We start from the raw sequence: 21136 nt of genomic DNA, 5'->3' as shown, positions 1-21136 counted from the left end.
TCATTTGTTAATAAACACAGGAGTCACTCTAGGGTTTCCATTCAGAGAGCTGACTCTACCTGGGGAGAAAGAAATGTATTTCTGTTGACCATTATGAGATTATTTATGGAAGGTTATGGTGAGAAGAGTACCAGCTTAAAAAAAATAATGACTTCACAGAACTGGATTTTTGGCTAGTCAAGAAGTACAGAAACTACATGTAAGTAGTAATCAATATTTTTATTTAATGCAAGTATATGTGTAAGTATTATATGTTAGAACATAGAAAACGATAACTTTTCAAAATGTTTTTATTGATATTATTTAGTTTTTGTACAAAAACTTGAATGATGACATCGAAGGCATGAAGGCACACTTATCAAATTGAAGGATGACACAAAGCTTTGATGAAGGATCTGCATTCTTTCCTTTAGTCCTCAACACTCAAAATTCAGATGACAAACAATGTGCAGAAGGGTTTCAAAGCAGCAAAAAGGAAATGAGATATGCCTACCTTTCTAACCTTCCAAGAAAGTAGTTTTAAATTAGCCACCAGAAGTCTGAGCTTGCAGCAGCCCTAACAGGTAGAAATATTTGAATTTCCTTTGATAAGAATAAAGCTTGGCAATTTAAAAGAATTAAATTTAACCTGAAATTTTAGAGGTTGGTTTTCTGTGTGTGTGGTTTTTCTTGGTCCTGGAAAACTCGGTTTTCTTCATTCAGAGATAAAAGGCTCTTTGAACATCTGAAATTTCAAAGAGCTCAACTTAAATAAAATTAATTTATTCAACAAATGTTTTCTGAGTGGTTCCCATGTTCCATTCATTGTTCTAGGAGATATGATACATTGACCAACAACAATGGTAGAAATTTCTACTCTTTTGCAGCTTACAATCAAGTGAACTGAAGTGACCTTGGAACATAACAAGACATACCTTGGCATGCTCACCTCTACTAGCAAGGGAGTTCAGAGGAACAGACCTGGAAAGTGAAGATAATGAGAGAGATTCTGGCTGGTGTGGAGGTAGGAGTAAGATTTGGGGACTTCCTGAATTACACAGGAGAAACACACACACACACACACACACACACATCGAATAGTTTAGCAATACTAAATGTGCAATACTCTAGTATCTTAGACTCCCTTGCTTGGGGTTTTCTATCAACCTCTATGCAGAAATTCCACAGCCAGTATCACCAACCAAACCCACTTCTTAATGTTCCAATGAGAGAGAGCCTGAAATCGGCAGTAGTGTAGAGAGCCCATCTGTCCCACTGCAAAGGCCCTAGGAGAAAAAAGATCCCAAGAGAGGTTCGAGATGTCTCAAATGAATCCAAAATCCAATCAGATGACCTAGGACTGTCATCCAACTCAAGCAATAAAGAAACCAGTAATCGCAGATAACATGACTCCCTGCCAGGTGCTTTGTGCATTTTATACAGTATTTTCAACATGGGCTTTAAAGTCAGAAAATGAGTTGGAATTCCAGCTATGATCATTTTTAGTTTTGACTTCAGCAAGAGTTTCAAACAAAGTATCTTCTACTAGTATTATTATTGCTACTAACCTCCAACTGTTCCTTTTACTACTGTGATGACTGTCTCATTGAATGCTACATAATTCTTCCTAAAACCTTATGAAGTAGATATATATATCCATTATATCAAGAAAAGAAAATAAATAAATGAAAAGCAAAATTAAGTCTAGAATTATTAGTTCGTTTAAGGTTGTAGCAAGTAAGTAGTGGAACTAGAATCTGAATCTATGTTTGTTTGTCCAAAACCTATGTGCTGATCAAGTAACTCCTAGTACCTATAGGGGTGTACAAGAATCCAGTTCATTTAGATCTAAGGAAAAGAGAGGCAGTAGGATGGCTTCCCAAGACCTTACACAGCAGAGAAAACTCTCAGCACAGCAATGAGGACAAGGAGCATGACTCTGGAAACTATCTCAGACACTATCCAAAGAGACCACCCCAGCCCTAAAGGCTGCTCCTATGCCACATGCTCCTACTGTTGGCTTAACCACCAATCTTGCCTTAACCCTTCCTCCTCAAGCAAAGTTTGGCTTGTAAAGATCATGGTTGGAGCATCTTCTCAGGGCTGCCATGGCGACCTACATCTCCAGTGCAGCCACATAGTCCAAGATGGTTACTGTTTAAAATATGCAGTCCTAGTCTTTTATGTCACTGAAATGTTTCAGAAATTCTGATGTTTCTGTGTCCAGAACAGTGTTAGGCTGACTTTCACAGCTAGAAATAGTTGAAAAAAATTGCGCTTATTTTTAATTTGGAAAATACAGCTGCTACAGTTGGACCCTTCTCTAGCTAAGCTGCATTGTTGCCCTCATCAGGCGAGGGAACTCAGAGCCCAGCATCCTGAGGCTGGGAATAGCCATACCCACAAAGCTCCTTGGAGACCATGAATAATAACAACAAGGAGATCCTTCCTATCTGTATACTACTTGACACCAGAGCCTCTCAGGCTCCTTGTGAGGAGACTTAGTCCTTTACTGATGAGAAAGGGAATACCCAAAGGGAGGTAAGGGGGTTCCATATCTCATGGGCAAGTGCTTTACCTGGGCTGGCACTGGTGGGTGGAGGTGGGTTATTTTCTCCCATTTCTAAGTGAGGAAATTCAGGTTCAGAGAGTTGAAGTAATTTTCCCAGGGTCATCCAGTTTCCACATAGCTACCTGGATCAAAGGCTTCAAGCTCTTTCCATGGGTCCACACTGCCTTTCTCTCCCAGACTATGAGGCTCCATGACCCCATGCTAAACAACCCACATCAAGGGATGCAGGCCCTGAGCCCTCACTGCAAGGAAGTCAAATGCTTGGGTAGACCACAACGGGGGTCATGTTTGGGAGGATGTTTTTAAATCCAGACCATATTGAGGAGTTCCCATTCAAAAGATAAGAGTGTGGTTTCACTTATGAAAGCCCTCCCCTGTATCTGCAGCATCTGTGAGGAAGCAAAGATGAGAGTGGATCCACCCCACTTTAGCACAAACATCTCTGGAGGTCTTGCCTTCAGAGAGTAGCCAGGGTTTCTCACTTAATCACTGTCATTCCCCCCATGCATAGAGATCTGAGACTTCAGCCTTATTTCTCTGGGGAAAATCAACCTCAAACACAGTTCCCCCACTTGGGGCAAATGAACTTTTGCAATAGGAAAAAATTTTACCATTTTATGCAATTCTTCTGTGTGCTCAGTGCTTTTTAATTTTATCTTCATAGCAACTCTATGAAATAAGCACTTTCATTTTCTCATTTTATAAAAAGGAAAACTGAGGATCTAAGTTACCCAGCATCCCTTAGTAGGAAAGTGGCCAGTCTGGAATTCAAACACAGGTTCTTCTGGATTTACAGCATTGCATTTGAGCACCCCCGTATCTTTCAGAAGGGCTCCCTGGAGTAGGTTGCAGCTGCAGCCTAGGCATTATTGAACTTTCTGCAAACACTTGTTCCATTTCTATTTCGGACAGAGGGTGAGAGGATGTTGCCATAGCTTCAGCCCTTAGAGGGGTAGTTTGGGTTTGTAGGACTAGTGTTTGTATTCACCTACCTTCCTACTGCCTGACTGTCATTTGCTGGAGAACCAGGAAATATACCTGCTGTTACTGCCGTGGCATCACCCAGGTCAAGGAGAGGGTAGAATTGAGAGATGCCACCTTGTGCCCAGCCCACAGTGGAAAGGAAGAGGTGCTCTCTTGATGGTATAATTTATCATGCCCCACCACCTCCTCTGCCATCATACCTAGGCTATGGCATTCTGCAGGATCCAAGAGGAAGGAGTATAAGCCATAAAGACTCAGTTGGACACTTTCCCAAGTGATGAGCAGAACCCAAATGGGACCAAGGAACCGCACAGCACCAGGAGCCCAGTCAAACTCCCTCAAATGCAAAGACCCTTTGTTCTCTTGAAAACTTGCCTTTGTTGGTGAGGTTGCTATTGTTGTGGTCTGGGTAGGGGTGGGGGGAGGAAAATGCCGACATCTCCGGTTTTTAATATGGTAAACGTCAGTGTTTATGCCTGCACGGGACTGGCCTAATTATCCCGTGTCCTCTAAAATCTTCCGCTGTAATTACCACTCACCGCAGTGACACCTACTGCTACAGGGAGAGCCGTCAGCGGCAGGAGCTCAGAGCCAGAGCACACTCAGCAAACTGCAAGCGACACCGGCAGCTGTTTCTGGTTTCAAAACGGTGGGAGCTTCATCAGCCATTTTCCCTGGTCCCTCTGGAGTAAATGCCACCATGGTTGAAAAGTTGGAAATGTTTGTCACGCCTGGAACAAAGCTGTGAATGAATACTATAGTAATTTGCTTTCCCACAATCCCCTCCTTTCTCTAAACCAGCCACAGAGGCAACTGATGGGTTAGAGCAACAACAGCAAAAAAAAAAAAAAAAAAAAAAAAAAACAAAAAACGAAAGAGAGCGAGACTATTAGCACCAGTGGTATCTGGTATGTCATTGCTATTATGGGTATAATAGCCTTTGCGTTATCTACATATGTACTGTAATGCACTGAGAACTAGCTGAAGAGTTGAGACAGCTCAAGAGAATAGCTTTTTAGTAAAACGCTGTGTTAAAGAGACTGATCCTCCTTTGGAAAAAAGAATGCCCATTAGCACACATGGGCAGTATTGAACTGTGGTTGCAGTGTAGAGGGAATAGTTGGCCTGGCTTCTATGCCTGCAACTGTACAGAAGGAGGAGGGAAACAAGAAGAGGAAGAAGAAGGAGAAGGGGAAAAAAAAATCAATAAATTCAGTGTAAGCAAAGTCACAGCAACCTTTAAAATAATAAGACAAATCCATTTATTTCACAAATGTCTTCATTTCCAAATGCCATTGTTTGGGGCACTCTGCTGTCATTGTCCATGACATTTTCAAAAACTTGGCTCTTAATCATTTAGGTGTAGCTGGAGTTCTTCTGCAACAGCCAAGTTAAAAGATTATGCATTCACCCCACTGCTCTGGCAGGGAAGATCGACTTTAACAGCCTTGTCCTGTGGGGCGAAGGAGGGAGGCTGGTGGTGGGGGAAGAGACTTGGAGAAAGACAAGGCTTAAATATGGACAGAAAAGCTCAGCTGTATTGCTGTATACAATGAAAAGTAATTACAGAGAAAAATGAAAGCTGTTTCTTGCTGTTAGCAGGAAGAATAAGAGAATTCTGTACCTTTTTAAAGCTCTGAGTCCATTTTGATGTAATTGGTTCTGGAATTATTTATGACATTAATTGCTGCGCTATCGACTGCCTGTCAGTGGCCCTGGCAGTTAGTCCATCTTTCTTAGCAGAGACAGCCTGCTCAGCCCAAACTAGACTGACAAGCTAATTATACCCATCTTCCCCTTCAATGACAAATGCTGCTCATCGGAAACCTTTCTAGAAATAAGCTCTCATTCTTTTCACTTTTTCCTGAGCCAGACATAACGGATATCTCAAGGTGCAGATCACAGCTAAAACTCAGCTCACAGGGCTATTAGTTCTGAACATCTCACTTGAGCCAAAAAACCTAAGCATCTTATGTTATCAAACTGTATGTCATTCCCTGATGCTAGTTTTCAGGGATGAGCAGGGGCCTGGCCTGTCAGTCAGAACAGGGCAGAGGGAGCCAAGCTGATGGAATTAGCCAAGCTCTTCTTAACTGTCCACGGACCTGACTCAGGTGATGATAAGGAGGCTGGGGAAATGCCTTCTGCGCTTTGCACAACTGCTGCTCTTGGGGGCATTTGGGAGATGCTCGGTGCAGGGCCCATTTTGGGGAGGCCAAGTGGGGAGCTCCTGTGTCCACCATGCAGCTTTATCCAAAGGCTCCCTGGTGATTGAATTGTACAAATGATTCCTGTGTTTAAGGCTTTCATTGCATGAAACCTTAGTAGATCATTTTGTGGGCAGGACATGCCATCAAGCATTGCTTTGTAAAGCGGGTATCCCTGTATGTGGGACAATAGAAAGAGGCACATGAGAAGAAACGATGCGATTCTCTTGTTGGAGAAGCTTGCAGGCTAGTTTGGATGACAAGGCATGCACATAAACAGATGTGTACAAGAATGATGTAAAGTGGCTGAGCGTGTGGCTCACGCCTGTAATACCAACACTTTGGGAGGCCGAGGTGGGCAGATCATGAGGTGAGGAGATCGAGACCATCCTGGCTAACATGGTGAAACCTGTCTCTACTAAAAATTCAAAAATTTAGCTGGGTGTGGTGGCACGCACCTGTAGTCCCAGCCACTCCACAGGCTGAGGCAGGAGAATCACTTGAACCCGGAGGTGGAGGCTGCAGTGAGCTGAGATCGCACCACTGCACTCCAGCCTGGGGGACAGACAGAGCGAGACTCCATATCAAAAAAAAAATGATGGAAAGCATAACAAAAAGAAACAACTCTCCTTAAAAATACCACCTAGTTTATATATCTACCATAGATTTCTTGTTTCCTTTTTGCACTGTTTTGTGTTTTCCAAAGTAGGTCAGCAAAATCCTTTTTCTTCAAATGATAAAGGTACCTTAGAAAAGAAAGGCTCACTTGTGCCTGTTACCCAACTGGGAGAAAACTCAGGAGGCCAGAATTCAAGTCCCCTACCTGGCTTTTGGCAATATACAAACTCTCAAAATCCAAATCTGTAACATGAATTTAATAACCTCATTCTGCTTCCCACACGATATTTGGTAGGAATCAATTTAGAAAAAATTATAAAAACACAGAATAAAGAAGAAATATGCCATCCAGCTGCAAAGTGTAGTGATAAGAACAAGGGCAAAATGTAGCTTTGGATCAGTAAGGTTATTGGATGCAGCTTGCTTTGAGAATGCTCTTGGCCTTTGAGATTGTGAGGTCACCAGGGCAGTGTTAGTGCATCAGAATTTTTCACATAATTTTACTATTTTTATTTATGATTGCAAGGGATACTTATGGATGCTGAGAAAACAAGAGGTGGACTGTGGTGGATTTGCATTGTAGCCACTTAGTTTAAATGAAACTGCATTTCCCACAATACCCTTCTCTGAATACTTTCTTTTTTTTTTTTTAATTTATTTATTATTATTATACTTTAAGTTGTAGGGTACATGTGCATAACGTGCAGGTTTGTTACATATGTATACTTGTGCCATGTTGGTGTGCTGCACCCATCAACTCGTCATTTACACTGTGTATAACTCCCAATGTAATCCTTCCCTCCCTCCCCCATGATAGGCCCCGTGTGTGATGTTCCCCTTCCTGAGTCCAAGTGATCTCATTGACTGCCCCACCTGAAGCTAGAACATGTGTTTGGTTTTCTCAGTTCTTGTGATAGTCATTAAGAATGATGGTTTCCAGCTGCATCCATGTCCCTACAAAGGACAATACAAACTCATCCTTTTATGGCTGCATAGTATTCATGGGTATATGTGCTACATTTTCTTAATCCAATCTGTCACTGATGGACATTTGCTGATTCCAAGTCTTTGCTATTAGAATAGTGCTGCAATGTAAACATACGTGTGCATGTGTCTTTAGGAGCAGCATAATTTATAACTTTGGGTATATCCCCAGTAATGGATGGTTGGGTCATATGGTACATCTAGTTCTAGATCCTGAGGAATCGCCATACTGTTTTCCATAATGGTTGAACTAGTTTACAATCCCACCAACAGTGTAAAGCAGTTCCTATTTCTCCACACATCCTCTCCAGCACCTGTTGTTTCCTGATTCTTTAATAATTGCCATTCTAACTGGTGGAGATGGTATCTCATTGTGGTTTTGATTTGCATTTCTCTGATGGCCAGTGATGATGAGCATTTTTCATGTGTCTGTTGGCTGTGGCATGAATGTCTCTTTTGAGAAATGTCTGTTCATATCCTTGCCCACTTTTGATGGGTTGTTTGTTTTTTCTTTTGTAAATTTGTTGGAGTTCTTTGTAGGTTCTGGATATTAGCCCTTTTGTCAGATTTATAGATTGCAAAAATTTTCTCCCATTCCTGTAGGTTGCCTGTTCACTCTGATGGTAGTTCTTTTGCTGTGCAGAAGCTCTTTAGTTTAATCGAGATCCCATTTGTCGACTTTGGCTTTTGTTGCCGTTGCTTTTGTGTTTAACATGAAGTCTTTGCCCATGCCTATGTCCTGAATGGTACTACCTAGGTTTTCCTCTAGGGTTTTTGTATGGTATTAGGTCTAACATTTAAGTCTCTAATCCATCTTGAATTAATTTCGTATAAGGAGTAAGGAAAGGATCCAGATTCAGCTTTCACTTATGGCTAGCCAATTTTCCCAGCACTATTTATTAAATAGGAATCCTTTTCCCCATTTCTTGTTTCTCTCAGGTTTGTCAAAGATCAGATGGCTGTAGATGTGTGGTATTATTTCGAGGACTCTGTTCTGTTCCATTGGTCTATATCTCTGTTTTGGTACCAGTACCATGCTGTTTTGGTTACTGTAGCCTTGTAGTATAGTTTGAAGTCAGGTAGCTTATTCTCCAGCTTTGTTCTTGACTTAGGATTGTCTTGAGATGCAGGCTCTTTTGGTTTCATATGAACTTTAAAGCAGTTCTTTCCACTCCTGTGAAGAACTCATTGGTAGCTTGATGGGGATGGCATTGAATCTATAAATAACCTTGGGCAGTATGGCCATTTTCAATGATATTACCCTTCCTAATCCATGAGCATGGTATGTTCTTCCATTTGTTTGTGTCCTCTTTATTTCACTGAGCAGTGGTTTGTAGTTCTCCTTGAAGAGGTCCTTTACATCCCTTTGTAAGTTGGATTCCTAGGATTTTATTCTTTGAAGCAATTGTGAATGGAAGTTCATATTCATGATTTGGCTCTCTATTTGTCTGTTACTGGTGTATAAGAATGCTTTGTGATTTTTGCACATTAATTTTGTATCCTGAGATTCTTTGTTGAAGTTGCTTATCAGCTTGGCGCGGAGATTTTGGGCTGAGACGATGGGTTAAATATACAATCATGTCATCTGCAAAGAGGGACAATTTGACTTCTTCTTTCCTAACTGAATACCCTTGATTTCTCTTGCCTGGATTGCCCTAGCCAGAACTTCCAACACTATGTTGAATAGGAGGAAGGAGAGAGGCATCCCTGTCTTGTGCCAGTTTTGAAAGGGAATTTTTCCAGTTTTTGCCCATTCAGTATGATATTGGCTGTGGGTTTGTCATAAATAGCTCTTATTATTTTGAGGTACGTTCCATCAATACCAAATTTATTGAGCGTTTTAGCATGAAGGGCTGTTGAATTTTGTCAAAAGCTCTTTCTTGGTATCTATTGAGACAATCATGTGGTTCTTGTCTTTGGTTCTGTTTATATGCTGGATTATGTTTATTGGATTTGCTTAATGTTGAACCAGCCTTGCATCCCAGGGATGAAGCCCACTTACCGCGGTGTATGTTTTTGATGTGCTGCTGAATCCGGTTTGCCAGTATTTTATTGAGATTTGCACTTACGTTCATCAGATATTGGTTCAAAATTCTCTCTTTTTTGTTGTGTCTCTGCCAGGCTTTGCATCAGGATGTGATGTTGGCCTCAAAAACATGCCATAGGGAGGATTCTCTTTTCTAATACTGGAACAGTTTCAGAAGGAATGGTACCAGCTCCCTCCTTGTACCTCTGGTAGAATTCAGCTGTGAATCCATCTGGTCCTGGACTTTTTGGTTGGTAGGCTATTAATTACGCTCACTTCAGAGCCTGCTATTGGACTATTCAGGGATTCAACTTCTTCCTAGTTTAGTCTTTGAAGAGCGTAAGTGTCCAGGAAATTATCCATTTCTTCTAGATTTTCCAGTTTATTTATGTAGAGGTGTTTTATGTATTCTGATGGTAGTTTGTATTTCTGTGGGGTCGGTGGTGATATCCCCCTTTATCATTTTTAATTGCATCGATTTTGATTCTTCTCTTTTCTTCTTTATTAGTCTTGCTAGTGGTCTGTCAATTTTGTTGATCTTTCTAAAACCAACTCCCTGATTCACTGATTTTTTGAGGGTTTCGTGCCTCTGGTCTCCTTCAGTTCTGCTCTGATCTTGCTATTTCTTGCCTTCTGCTAGTTTTCAATGTGTTTGTTCTTGCTTCTCTAGTTCTTTTTTTAATTGCATGTTAGAGTGTCAATTTTAGATCTTTTCCCTGCTTTCTCTTGTGGGCATTCAGTGCTATAAATTTCCCTACACACTGTTTTAAATGTGTCCTAGAGATTCTGGCATGTTGTATCTTTTGTCTCATTATTGGTTTCAAAGAACATCTTTATTTCTGCCTTCATTCTTTGTTATGTAACCTAATAGTCATTCAGGAGCAGGTTGTTCAGTTTCCATGTAGCTGAGCGGTTTTGATTGAGTTTCTTAGTCCCGAGTTCTAGTTTGATTGCACTGTGGTCTGAGAGACGTTTGTTATAATTTCTGTTCTTTGCACATTTGCTGAGGAGTGCTTTACTTCCACTATGTGGTCAATTTTGGAATAAGTCGGATGGTGCTGAGAAGAATGTATATTCTGTTGATTTGGGGTGGAGAGTTCGCGATGTCTATTAGGTCTGCTTTGCTGCAGAGATAAGTTCAATTCCTGGATATCCTTGTTAACTTTCTGTCTCGTTGATCTGTCTAATGTTGACAGTGGAGGCAGTTGGAAGCTCACACAGTATGGGAGTCTAAGTCTTTGTGCCCTAAGGATCTGTTTATGAATCTGGGTGCCCTATATTGGGTGCATATATATTTAGGATAGTTGGGGTTCTTCCCAGAAGCTGAATTGATCCCTTTACCATTATGTAATGGCCTTCTTTGTCTCTGTGATCTGGATGGTTTAAAGTCTGTTTTATCAGAGACTAGTATTGCAACCCCTCGCTTTTTGTTCTCCATTTGCTTGGTAAATCTTCCTCCATCCCTTTATTTTGAGCCTATGTGGTGTTCTCTTGCGTGTGAGATGGCTTCCTGAATACAGCAGACTGATGGGTCTTGACTTTTATCCAGTTTGCTGTCTGTACTTTTAATTGGAGATGAACCATTTACATTTAAGGTTAATATTGTTATGTGTGAACTTGATCCTGCCATTATGATATTAACTGGTTATTTTGCCATTAGTTGATGCAGTTTCTTCCTAGCCTCGATGGTCTTTACATTTTGGCATGTTTTTGCCATGGCTGGTAAAATTGTTCTTTCCGCGTTGGGAGTGCTTCCTTCAGGGTCTCTTGTAAGGTGGCCTAGTGGTGACAAAAATCTCAAGCATTTCGGCTTATTCAGGAAGGATTTTATTCTCCTTCACTATGAAACTTAGTTTGGCTGGATATGAAATTCTGCTGAAAATTCTTTTCTTTTAAGAATGTTGAATATTGGCCCCACTCTCTTCGCTTGTAGAGTTTCTGCCGAGAGATCTGAAAGGTCTGATGGGCTTCCCTCGGTAACCCGACCTTTCTCTGGCTGCCCTGAAGATTTTTTCCTCCTTCATTTCAACTTCGGTGAATCACCTGGTGTGTCTTGAGTTGCTCTTCTCGAGGAGCATCTTGTATGCTTCTCTGTATTTCCTGGATTTGAATGTTGGCCTGCCCTACTAGGTTGGGAAGTTCTCCTGATGATATCCTGAAGAGTGTTTCTTCCAACTTGTTCCATTTTCTCACTTTCAGGCACCCGACCAGACGTGATTTGTCTTTATTACATCCCATACTTTGTGGTGGCTTTATTCATTTTTCTTTTTGTTTCTTCTCGCTTCATTTCATTCATTTGATCCTCAACGCTGATACTCTTTCTTCCAGTTGATCGAGTCGGTTACTGAAGCTTGTGCATTTACCGTATTTCGTGTCATGTTTTCATCTCTTTCTCTATTTCGTTTATGACCTTTCAGACACTACTCTTAGCCATCAATTCTTTCCACTTTTTTTCAAGATTTTAGTTTCTTTATGTTGCATCGCACTTCTTAGTTCTGAGAAATTTGATGGACTGAAGCCTTTCTCTCATCTCATTAAAGTCATTCTCCGCTGCTTTGATCCGTTGTTGGCGGCGAGCTGCGCCTTGCCGGGCAGATGCACTCTCTTATTTTTGAATTTCCAGCTTTTCTGCCCCTGCTTTTTCCCACCTGTGGTTTTATCTGCCTCTGGTCTTTGATGATGGTGATGTACTGATGGGGTTTTGGTGTAGGTGTCCTTCCTGTTTGATAGTTTTCCTTCTAACAGTCAGGACCCTCAGCTGTAGGTCTGTTGGAGATTGCTTGGAGGTCCACTCCCAGACCCTGTTTGCCTGGGTATCAGCAGAGGCTGCAGCAGATAGAATATTTCTCTGGAACAGCGAGTGTACCTGTCTGAGTCTTGCTTTGAAGCTTCCTCTCAGGGGTGTACTCCACCCTGTGAGGTGTGGGGTGTCTGACTGCCCCTAGTGGGGATGTCTCCAGTTAGGGCTACTCAGGGTCAGGGACTCCACTCTTGAGCAGGGAGTCTGTCCCTTCTCAGATCTCAACCTCCCTGTTGGGAGATCCACTGCTCTTCAAAGCTGTCAGGACAGAGTCGTTTGCGTGTCTGCAGAGGCTTCTGCTGCTTATTTTTTACTGTGCCCTGTCCCCAGAGGTGGGAGTCTACAGTGGTGAGACAGGTTTCCCTTTGAGCTGCTGTGAGCTCCACCTGCCTGAGCCTCCCACAGCTTTGTTTACCTACTTAAGCTCAGCAGCTGGCAGGGCGCCCCTCCCCAGCCTCCTGTTGCCTTGCCGGTAGATCACAGACTGCTGTGCTAGCAATGAGGGAGGTCTGTGGCTGGGACCCTCCGCCAGGTGTGGGATATGATCTCCCTGGTGTGCCTGTTTGCTTAAAGCTATATTGGGGTGGGGACTTTCCCGATTTTCTCCAGGTGTTGTGTGTCTCAGTTCCCTGGCTAGAAAAGGATTCCCTTTCCCAGTGTGCTTCCTAGGTGAGGCGCATGCCTCGCCTAAGCTTCAGCCTCGCTGGTCGGGCTGCAGCAGCGAGCACCGATCAGTCCGCACTCCCCAGTGAGATGAACCCAGTACCTCAGTTGAAATGCTGAAATCACTGGTCTTCTGTGTCGCCACTGGGAGTTGGAGACTGAGCTGTCTTGTTCAGCCATCTTGATTCACTGAATACTTTCAACTTGATGTAACAAAGAGACATTTATGTGAGATCTGGAAGGCGGAAATAGAGGTGTGGCCTGATTGCTTTACTCTCAGTAGGTGAGTGGAAGCAGCTTCTGCGTAATTATGGTTATCTTCTGGCTCTTCTTCTTGGCACAGGACAGCAGGCAGGCTCAAGCCTCCCCCAGCTCCTGCTGAATCTTCTGCTTCAGCTTTTCCTATGCCTGGCCTGGGAGCCAACAGAACAAATGGGACGAGCTTCTCCTCAAAGTTGTAAGACTGTAGGAGGTGAGAAACCAACATGGATGCCAGCTGGCCCTCCGGAGTTCCAGCCCAGCCTTGGAGGTCCTGGCTGGCCCTTGTTTCCCCTACTTTGGATCTGTCTTTCTTACCTTGCTCTCTGCTATGGACTTCAGGCCTCAGTGCCAGTATATATTTATTTTTATATCTATAAAGTCTCCTAGTGGCTCTGCTTCTCTGATCAAACGTTGACTGAATCAGGTCCCTAGGGCAATATTAAGTGCCTCCAGATTACTTATTGTCCAGAGGTTCCAGTAAAGGAATCTCTACCCCAGCATGTGGGAGAGGGAGACAGCCACTATGTGCAAAATGACATGGGCATGAGCATGCCCCGCGAGAGTCGATTTTCATGTTAGTGTAAGGCAAATGATGCAAGAAAAACTGTGTAAAATGTGAGCTCTATCTTTACAATCCTAAATACCTAGACACCATCTAATATTTTCTCCATAACACCAAACACTGTATAGCTAGGAAATGAAGTGTATTTTCATGCAGATGACTGATACTGCAAAAATGTAAGTTTCTTCTCCAGTGCATAACACAGTGAAACTTGTTCTACAAAGGAGTATAGCTAGGATAACCAGCTATCTCAGTTTTCTCAAGATTGAGGGATTTCATGGGACATGGGATGGGATCTTCATCGTAAACACCGGTACAGTCCTGGGCACATTGGTACGATTGATTACCCCATGTGTAAAACAATTTTTCTGCCATAAAAATTTTAGCAAGCTCAGCATGATATGTTTTTAATCTCTCTGAATCTGTTTCCTCACCTCTAAAATAGTTTTTCTGAGGGTAAATTGTTTTAATATGTATAAGATACCACAGTTCTTGAAAAATAGCAAACACCAAATATATAGCTATTAATCATTAGTAAATACTATTATCAGAAAAGGTAACACATGGATATGTTAAAATATAACAATAAATCCATATGTGATGTACCAAGCATCATGTGATGCAGAAAATATTACTCTCAGGGTCTATGGGGAGAAACAACATAGTGGGTGGGAGATGCTTGTGTTAATTCATTCAACAGAAGCACCACTCTGTGATAGGCATCACACAAAGCACCAGGTTTAATTTGGTGAACCAAGTAGACATTAGTTCCTACCTTCAGGGTGTTTTCAATCTACTGTGAGAGTCAGACATAAACAAAACACAGGCAAAAAAATAAAAAAGAGTATTATGGAAGAAAACATTTGTGCACCCTCAGAGGAAATTTAGGGGCAGATGTAATTTAGATGGAGTGATCAGAGAGAAGTTCTCTGATAAAGTGTCATTGAGAATGACACCTGAATGCTGGGTAGCAGTCAGCCAGGCACAGGATAGGAGAAAGAGCAACCCCATGAAGGGGAAAGAATAGAGTTCAGAGAATATATCTTGGAAGAGGCGAGGGCCTTGAATTAGGTCTTGAAGAACCAGTGAGGTTCCAGTGGACACAGAATTAATGCCTATCATTGGCCTTTGAATTCCTTCATCATATTGGGAAATTATTTCAGTCTCTGGACCTCAGTTTTATCTTCTATGAAATAATCAGTTTCAACTAAGTGATGCTATGGAGGAATTACGTTGATAGGATTGAATATGCTGAAGAAAATAAACACAGAAGAATCAAAAGCTGCTTGTCATTAACCATGACTACACACAACTATCCCACAGGAACTGGCAGGAAAGCCCTGGTTACTGTGTTTGCTGCAGGCACCACCCATTTACTGAAAAGGCTAAGATGTCCTGAAGACTTGACTAGATGCTGGGGGTGCCAATTAGGACTCCCGGGAGTATGTTTGATGCCTTTTTAGAGGAATTTGTGCTTCTTATTTTCAGTGAATCATTTCAGTGTGTCAGAGAAAAGGAGTTTCCCTTTATCAAGTCCCTTCCCCACTAGGAGGAAGGGGATAACTGAATAGCTAAACCGTGGACACTTTACACACACACACACACACACACACTATATATATATATATATATATATATATATCTGGTAAACTGGGAAACTCCTTGGAAAAACCCACATAAATTTAACATGAAGCTTTAAAAATTGGTTCCTTTAAACCACTCTCTGCCTATAAATTGTGTGGTGCTGAGGGCAGCTTTCTTAGGCCATTCTTTTCACTAAGTGTACAGAGCGCTGAAATAGGTGGATGAGGGAAGATTACTATGCAAATCCCCACCCCGCCTCCCTCCAGGCAGCCAGGGGTTCATTTCTGTGCTTCTCTCTCACAATTGGCACAAAAAGAGAAAATTAGGACTTCCCTGAGGACTTTCAGCTAAACCAGGGAGCCCCAGGATGGCAGAGAAGTCCCTGCCTCCTCTGACTTACGGCACACAGCCTGGCCCAAAATGGGAACTGGGGATGTGTTACCTGGATAGACGAATTAACTTCAAGCCAAGATCTGGTCTGATTTGACCTGGCTAATGTGGAAATTGAGAAATGGCAAGAAGATTGGAAAGCATTTAGGGAAAGAGTAGCATCCTGACTCTTGGCAAGAGATATAGATTCCCAGTCAAGCTGCAGAAAAAGGCTGCCTCCTGGGGCCCTCAGCAAGGTGACCTTGACCCAGGTGACTGTTCTCTTATCTGAGCTCTGCAGGTAAAAACTTCTCTCCTCGCTGGGAAAATGTCTATTTTAAAAAAGTGAACTTGGCAAACAGTCTTTCAAATCTGTAGCCTAGACTTTTGAATAAACATTACCATGATGGCTTTACCATAGCCCTAAGACAGAAATCATCTAGTAATTGCAATAAAAAATCAGTGTTTTCTAAGAGTTACTGAACATATCATCTATTGCAAAGCCCTTTTACATCCAATATCCCATTTAGAACAACACAACTATAATGTAAGCTCCAACATGGACATGGACCAAGTCGTTTTGCTTATCACTGTACTCTCCTCATTTTGATAAATATTTGTCGAATAAATCAATGACAGCAAATAGAATGCTAAGGCTTAGAAAGGCCATATAATTTTCCTAACGTCAGATAGTTCATAAATGACACAGCAGTTAATTTTTAGTATAGGTAGTTCGGAATGTTTTCCAGGTATGCTCACACTCAGCCTCTTCTGATGTCCACAATAGCAGATAGATTCACCTTCAGCTTCATTGATATAGGGAGTATTCAAACTGAAGAACTGGAGAAAGTCTTAGATCATAAAAAATGCATGCAGAAAAACAACAACCCAAAGAAGCTTGTTTTGTGGAAATTATCTCCCTAATCCAAAAGAATATCAGCTCTCATTATAGCATTTTGTTATAGTATAGCTTATCATGCTGTGTGGGTTAGTATTATAAGGTCAAGAAATAATTTTATCCTAGAATTCAAGCAATATTTCTCTTTCCCTGACTCCTTTGAATTTTCTGTAAAAGTATGCCTTGACCCAAATTTAGCAGTCATGAAGATGATATGCATATGCCTTTCATTTTTAAGAATAATAGCACTATAGCCAGGGATTGTGGAAATTATCTTCCAGATGCTTCTGTACTGACTCTTGTAGAGGAAATCCTGTATCTGATTGCATATCAGTCGTTGGGATGTCAGGAGAAGTGAATCTTTATACCCAACCAAGAACAGAAAGGTTGCCTTACTGAGCTCTGGCTAAAACTTCGTATTTAGTGGTGCCTTCTCTTTTCTTAATTTCTGAATTTAGGGCTGCAGTTGAAAGGAAGAAAAATATGGGACCCCCTTTTTCTGTCGGTAAACTCACATCAGCTTGCCTGGTACTCAGACATTATCTTCACTCAGGACAGGTAGCGGAAGAGGTGGTTTGCTCCCTCCTCACTCTGTCCTTTTAGGTTTCCAACATTTTCAGGACACATGTAGAATTTTTTTCAGGTGAATGCCACAAGAGATCTAATAGAAGATGCATTTGTTTTTGACTTCTAATTAATCAAGATAACATCTCTCTCAACCATTAGACAGTAAAATCAATACCTCAGGCGGCTGCACCGCCAGTTAGACTTATACACCAATACCTATTATTGGCAAATCAGTGATATATTTCACCATGTTGCACTCTATCATTTTATAATATGCGAACAATGTGACTATGTTGAGAGTATGGAGAGATGGTGATTTCTGCCTATGGAACCAATAATGGAATTTAAGCTACATCCCCAGCCCTGGTCCACTGCCTCCCACACCCAAAGCTGGGGTGTTGACTCATTTTCCAGATTCTGAGGGGCATGAAACCACTCACTCATTATCAGGGATACCAGAATCCCAGGGTGCAGAAAAGGTAGGTAGAGCAAAGATCCTAGATTCACAAGTGGAACTACTATAAGAAACGTGGGTGTGTCAAGAACTCGTTTCATAACAGGCAGCAATGGCTAGAGGTGAGGGTGCTGTCTATTTTGAGGCCCTGCTCTCCACTTAAGAGTGGGAGTAGGAGAAGAAAGGGAGGGAAGGGGGAAGTGAAATCCTCTGTAGAAGTAACATATGGAGGATCTCTGAGGTGTAGCTGAGAGGAAAACAAGTTTCTGGGGGATGAGCTGTAGAGTTTACATAAGTGACACCTACCTGAGTCATTGTGAACGTTCGTTGAGGAAGCAACCAACAAGTCAAAGACTTCATTGTAGATGGAGGACTTTCTCTTTGAGTCAACCAGTTGCCTTCTCTTGACCTGGAGCTAGAGCACCGAGTGCATGATATGCTCTGCAATTCTCTAGGCACTGAGACACTGTGTGGTAGGCCAAAAAAGTATATAAGGCAAATGACTTACCATGGTTCCTAGCTACAGTCTTGTCAAGTCACTCAAGTCCTGCATCACTATTGCTTTTAGCTAGGGTTCCTTATGTCTCCATCTCCCTGAATTTTCATCTAATTAGTAGAGCAAGACTCTTGAAGGCATGACAAATTCCAGGTGACCTGGGATCTTGAGGATACCCTTTTACCTTTAAGGTAAGGAAGGGCTGGTGAAGTGACAGACTGCAGGGGCTGAATAGGAGGACCTACTGGGACACCAAAGTCCAAAGGACCCAGTGCAGACCTTTAGATAAGGACAGTCTTCCAACTGATCCTTTTCCAGGAAGCATTCCTGACCTTCCCAAGCCTGCTCCTCCTTGCCCTGGCTTTACCTGGAATCCCCTTCCGAAACTCTAAAATGACATTTCTTCAGTTTTCATTGAGATATTTTTGCTTTTTCTTCAACACTGTTTTTCCCCCAGGCCTGCCGGAGCTCATACCTGCTGGAGTTTTCCTCTCATTGGAAAGCTATACTTGGAAAGTCAATAAAAACAGAAAAGTAAATTTATAGGAATATGATTATGCTACTGGGATCTATTCTTGTGATACCAAGATGGTGGGTCATAGATGTTGCCCTGAAGACATATATGCACAATCCTCCAACAGGTGGAGAAACAACCCACAGTGTGTGTGCTCTGTTCTGGTGACACACTTCCTGTAATCTATGGGCCTCAGTGACATCCCCCAAATTGTTCCCTAGTAACTTGAGCTGTGGGCTCATTGAGAGACTCTTCTCCATTTCTTGCTTTTTATCCAAACTGATAGTAACTAAGAGTTTATATTTCTTTGTCTATGAGCTTGGTTCAAATTGTCACTGGAAATGTTTTTTTATTTTTTTTAAACGTGTCCCTGTGCAGGAAGTGGAAACTATAATTTGCAGCACAAGTTTATGTGATATGGGGGCATAATGCCTCTGGCCTGAGTTTTCATGGTATTTTTCTCTTTGAGATATTATTTTCACACTCCAACCTCATAATGTCTTGAGCTGTATAATCTGTTCCATTTGAATCGAAAGTCCTGTATCAACCGCAATGTGCAGCCCAATACATTGCCTATAGGTTTGTGGGGTTGAAGTAGGGTTTTGATTAGTTACCTGGTGTCTTAGTGTTGAGAACCAATCTCATCCTTAATGTATTACCATGTGAGCATGCATTATGGATTGCAGAACCACTCACCCTTACAGGGAGTTGTTTCACTAACAATTAATTTTACCACTTGTCTGCACCATGATTTGAGACACAAACCTCTGCTGACAGCAAGTGCTCTGAGCTCTCCTAGAGATTTGTTGGTGATGCACCAGCCCCTGTTGGACATCTCCAAACCACACTTCCATCCCGAGTTCCTGCTTCAAACCCTATTGGTTTGTGTCATTCAATGTCAGCAAAGTCAAAGGCAGGGCTGGTCTTTCACAAAATATAGGCAAGTCAGGTGTGTCTTTGACTAACACTCTCTTCTGGTGCCCCATTCACTGTGCAGTGTTTTCCTCTGCAGTTCCCAGGCCTTTAGGCCACCATAATCCCAGTCCCTCCTTCCCTGATCCAGGCCATACCAGAGCAGATGCCCTGCTCTAATCCAACCATCAACGTCAGCTATATCTGCTTTCTTGCACTGATTCTTTATTTTTTAGTTATTCATTCATTCATTTGATATATATCAGTTGTGTCAGGTAACCTGCTAGATACTAGGGATAAAATGCTGATTATAATTGACATAGCCCTTGTATTCATGAACCTTAGAGTTTATTGGGGGAGATATTTAGTAATTGAGTACATAAAAAGATGTATTTACAAATTGCAATAAATTTCAGGAAAGAAAACAATAGCTATAAAAATTTAACATGGAATGTACTTGAGATGGACTGGTGGGAGTCAGCCTGCAGATTCCTCACTTCATGACCATGGAGCTCATCCTCCCCTCCTCCATCTTGGGGCATTGCCCACAGCTGAAAAGAGCTGCTCCACTCAAGAAAGTACACCCTTCCTGGAACAGTCAAATTCGATGGCTGGTCCACATGGGGATACAGAGGCCTGACCCCCTTGGTTCAGGGCAGGACAACTCTGAAGACCACCCCAGTCCCCCAGTCCCAGAGCTCCCAATGGGGTTGGCTAAGGCCTCTGGTGCAGCTGCACCATGGTTCAACTTCTCCCTCTGTCCAGTCCTTTTCTCCTGACTCTCTTACAGATCTTGATCAGAGGATACTCTCCAAAATACCTGCATGCAAATCTCAGAGCCTGGTTCCCTGAGTACCTGTCCTAAGATGGAGCCCCTCCCAACAGGTGATATTTAGCCAAGATCAGCAGTGGGAAGAATGGGCAGCTGGCTTTGCAAGCAGAGGGAACAGGATGTGCAAAGGCCTAATGGGAGAAAATGCCAGGAAATATCAAAGGCCAGAGGGGCTGATGCTCTGAAGGTCATCCCGCTCACACTGACGTGCCACATCCTCTATAGCATGACCTGATCTTGCCCATCCACACACCTCCTGACTTGGTTTCTCACACAAAGTGTACACAAGCTAGTCCAGTCTCCCCTAGCCTCTAAGGCTCTGATTGTGGGCTTCCTGCAACCTACAGTGCCTTCCTATCAACTACTATCCTCAGTAATTTTTTTGAAAACTTAATTCCAAGCTGATTATTTCCCTACAACTTAGCACTTTATTATTAATCATTCTGCACCATACACTGCTTTTTTTCCTTTGAGTTTTAAAAAAATGTTTTGCTGTGTAATCTTCACAGCCCTGATGAGACTAAAAGATACTTCATGAAAAGAATAGTTTAGGATTTTCTACAGAGTTCTCTTACCAGGATATAGAACTGAAGGAGTCAGAGCTCATCAAATAGGGTATCAGCGTGGGTTCTTAGTGATGGACAGCTTTACTCTTTCTAACTAGTTTAAAGAGGAAAAATAATTATTAGAAGCTATACTGTGATTCATAGAATATCTTGGAGAGTGAGAGAATCATGTTTGGAGACTTTTCAGGGAAACAGCCTCCTTCATGGGCTATGGCAGTAGGGACATCACTTCCACTTGGCCCAGACTTTGCAGCTCACACACAGCACTGATGCTGAATCAGGAAATGT

The 21136-nt window shown here is 42.1% G+C and overlaps 1 long non-coding RNA gene across 1 annotated transcript in view; it reads left to right on the top strand.

Moving 5' to 3' along the window:
- LOC103887528 overlaps positions 1-21136 on the top strand; it is a 35536-nt gene that overhangs the window by 2307 nt on the left and 12093 nt on the right. The window contains exons 2-3 of the long non-coding RNA XR_001906389.3: positions 308-563; positions 867-1003. This is a non-coding gene — a long non-coding RNA (uncharacterized LOC103887528). The remainder of the gene's footprint in view (positions 1-307; positions 564-866; positions 1004-21136) is intronic.

Source organism: Papio anubis, chromosome 11 (genome assembly GCF_008728515.1).
Source record: "Papio anubis isolate 15944 chromosome 11, Panubis1.0, whole genome shotgun sequence".
Taxonomy (NCBI): domain Eukaryota; kingdom Metazoa; phylum Chordata; class Mammalia; order Primates; family Cercopithecidae; genus Papio; species Papio anubis.
This window is presented reverse-complemented; position numbering and strand designations above follow the sequence as displayed.